Raw genomic sequence first — 4,291 nt, 5'->3', positions numbered from 1 at the left:
ATACCCCCATCCTATGATGGAGGGTATAAAAATTGAAATACAACAACTCCCTGCGTGGTTAAAATAAAGAACATCTTAGACACAAATTACAATATTGAAAAATCCATGCAGGGATCAAAAACTAGCAGGCCTGAGTTCGATTCCTTCTGGTATCACAGAGATTTTCAAAGCTCAAAATAATCTATAAATATTGGCTGCGCAACTTAGTAATGCGGGACAACAGATGGCGTAGTTCGGGATATACCCATAAAACAATGCTGAAACTATAACCTGATAACATAGCTTTAATTTTCAATATATGTCATTATCAAATAACATAGTTTTTTTTGGCTCTCAATATTTCAAGGTTTGTGCCCACAAAACTCGTAAAAACTTATTTGAAAACATTTCATTTAATATCTTTAAAATACGATATAAAGTCCAAAAGTCAATTAACTTTTCAATAAAGTCGTTTTGGGTAACTTTACATGAAAGAAAATTTTGTTTGACTAAGGTCAATTTAGGTTAGGTCAATTTGACTTTAATAATTCTGCAAAACTCTTCAAAATGAATGAATTTCTCTTAATCTTAAAGCAAAAAAAAAAAACGTTCCAAAAGAAAAGGTAATGTCTTTTATAATATTCCCAGGAAAAAAAATTGTTCTTCCAATATATGCACTCCTAATGATATCCTTTATTTTAACTACCCAGGAAGTTCTTTTAATTCAATTTTTTATAACTTGGTCTTGTTCATACTTTTAATCGGTAATTTTAACTTTTCTTGTTTCAAATAGGTTAAAAACAGAGCAAACATTTATAAATTGGTACAAATCATTTAAATTTTGTTGAAAAAAATGCTAGATCCATTCTGAAAAAAATGTGAATTTTTGAAAATATTTGAGGTTAAACGTTTCCGACAAGCGTTAGAATCCATTAAAAATTATAAACAATTATAAAAATTATTTATTTGACAAAATAGCAAAGATTTTTTTAATTTACATCCAAAACATTGAATTCGGATCACATCTAAAGAAGTGATGCAAATTCAGTGCAACGGCTGTTGAAATGAAGGACTTCCGTCTTATTACAAGCCCATCCCAGTAAAAACATTTGGAAGTTCTTCCAAATACACAACTTTAAAAGCACTTCCAGAAGATGCACTCCCAATGATGTTCTTTATTTTAACTACCCAGGAAGTTCTTATAATTCAATTTTTTATAACTTGGTTTTTTCATACTTTTAATGGGTAATTTTACCTTTTTTTTGTTTCAAAGAGGTTAAAAATAGAGTAAGAATTCATAAAATGATACAAATCATAAATCTTATCGGAAAAATGCCAAATCCAATCTGAAAACATCGTGAATTTTTGAAAACATTTCAGATCAAACGTTTCCAATAAGCGTTAAAATCCATTAAAAATTATAAAAAAAATATAAAAATTATTTATTTGACAAAATATCACAGAGTTTTTTTAATTTAAATCCAAAACATTGAATTCGGATCACACCTAAAAAAGTGATGCAAATTCAGTGCAACGGCTGTTGAAATGGAGGACCTCCATCGTATGACAAGCCCATGTTAAATTCATCGCTTCTGCGTCAATTTTGCATCACTTCCGGATCCAAAAAGAAAATTTTCATTACTTTGTTGGCGACGCTTTTTTTTGCTGGGATGTTAAATTCATCGCTTCTGCGTCAATTTTGCACGACTTCCGGATCCAAAAAGGACATTTTCATTACTTTTGTGGCGATGTTTTTTTCTGGGTTGTTTTAAAGACGTTTGTAACTTGAAACAAAGCATATTTTCCACTTGAAATCGAGTCTGTATGTGGAAATTTAAATTGTCGTTAATTTGGAAGTTCTTCCAAAAGCACAACTTTAAAAGCACTTCCAGAATATGTTCTTTATTTTAACTACCCAAGAAGTTCTTTTAATAAAATTTTTTTTATAACTTGGTTTTTTCATACTTTTAATGGGTAAATTTAACTTTTCGTGTTTCAAATAGGTTAAAACCAGAGTAAAATAGAAATTTTAGCCAATGTTTTATTTCTATAGAAAGTTATCGCAAAATTTTATTTCTATATAAAATTTTTGCATAATTTTATGTCTGTACAAAATTTTAATTTCTGTACAAAATTTTGTCAAAATTTTATTTCTACAGATAATTTTGTCATATAGAAGATTTTGAAAAAATATCAACGAAAATGGACCCAAATCAACCAAATTAGATTTCGTCCGACCATCGGGCCAAATTTAAAAATTAACCATTTTTTGGACCAATTTTGGTCCGATCGGAACAAAATGGCAACCCTGACTGGCAGTTATGAGAAGTTCTGATATATAATTTGATATAGAATTCAAAATGGGCTCCAAATAAATAGAAACTGAGTGTCCGAAAAAAGATACACAGAAAAAAATTTCCATAGTTAAACAACGCTAAATTTAACTTATTTTTATAGGAAAAAATTTATTTGCTTGTAGTTAAATTTAATTATTCTTATATTTTTTCCACAGCTTAATGAAATCTTACTTTTTTAAAGTATGTCTCAAAAATTTTATCAACTAAACGTGAGTATAAAGTTCAATGACCGTACACGTAAGTTCAATATGAACTAAAACAAATGAAAATTTTCGTACGATTCCCAAAAATAGTAAGAATGAACTACTGTATGGTTAAAATGGTCATGATTTGGCACCAATGATTTTCTTCTTTACTTTTAGTTAATTTTTTCTTGTATGAAATGATGTAATTTCGTGAACTGCAGTTAAAAGGTACAACAGGGCATTAAAATTACCTAGTTTTAACAACGCTATGTGGAAATCTCAAAATGTGGAGTAAAATTTAGTTCAATTTTCGTGCGTGGTAGTTCATTCTTCCTATAAAACAGATCAATTTTCTTCGGTGTAGTCATTCAAAGGAGAATGTAGAACACCTTAAGTAAACCAATCTTTATAGATACCAGTAAAATACTTTTTTTAGATTTCTTCAGGGTCCGGTGGTTGAGGATGTCACAGTGTTCCTCAACTGGAGTATTTTGGACTCATATTTTATGTATTGTACTGGTGCCTTGAACGAACAGCCGGTGGTATTATGAAGTTGTAATATTTTTTACCACGTGGACAAAAAATTACAGTCCAGTAGTACACATGCAAACATATTATAGCCTAGTAAATTTTTTGTTAACTCCATAAAGTATGCTATAGTTTTAAACAAATATCATTCTTTATTGTTAAATTCTTTTTTCTCTTTTTTGCAGTTTCTTTGGGCTGCTGGTCCAATCTAGATCCAGTGACAGCACGTTTAAGAGGTTTAGTCTGTCTTCACCCACAGGCCAAGTTTTACTCAAAGATGTGGTCTATCAAGATGCCGGCACTTACAAATGTATTGGTCAATCGGGACAAAAATAAATTGGAAGTTCTACAAACCGTTGGTGTCAAAGTAAAAGGTAAGTTTTTCATCATTCTGCGTCAATTTTGCACGACTTCCGGATTAAAAAAAAAAAAAAAAACATTTTCATTCCTTTTTTTTGGCGATGCTTTTTTGCTGGGTTGTTTTAAAGACGTTTGTAACTTGAAACAAAGCATATTTTCCACTTGAAATCGAGTCTGTATGTGGAAATTTAAATTGTCGTTAACACGATTTCAAATGACTTTGATAGCCCATGAAGGAAAAAGTTATTATCCATTTTTAACCACTACTTTATCTCATTTGGAGAAGAATTTTTCAGAATTCTTAAACTAAAATTGATCATAGTTTAACAAAATTTCCCTTCATGTAAAAATACCTAGAATTAAGTCAGTTGAATCACTTAACTATAAATACAAAACGACTTCTTTAAAAAATGTTTCATCTTGTGGACAAGAAAATAAACTTTATATCAGAGAAAGGGGAAATTCGAATTCGCATTTGAAGGACATGATGTCTTTGGCCTCACGACAACATATTTTCAGTGCACCTACTACGCACGTATCGAAATTTGATAAAAATGTTAACCAAATTTGAATTAAAAATAAAATAGATAAAAATATATCAAAAGTTTTTGGACTTAGTCTGTTTGGCTTTGTCCTACCTTACTTATGCATCGATGGTGTCTACGTAAATTAGTAGAAAAAAATTACATAGTATTAATTTATATTGTCTTCTGGCACAGAAAATGGACAAAAACGTAGTCAATGAGATTAGTAGAGAGGATGGCAAAGAAAAAAAAATGCCAAAAGTAAATGATGAAAAGTGTAGGCAATTAACAATGAAAGACCAAAAAAGTCTTTGGCATTAATGCTAACATGCTAACAAACACTAACCGTAATGATTAT

This window comes from Haematobia irritans, chromosome 2 (assembly GCF_050003625.1).
Source record: "Haematobia irritans isolate KBUSLIRL chromosome 2, ASM5000362v1, whole genome shotgun sequence".
Taxonomy (NCBI): Eukaryota; Metazoa; Arthropoda; class Insecta; order Diptera; family Muscidae; genus Haematobia; species Haematobia irritans.
This window is presented reverse-complemented; position numbering follows the sequence as displayed.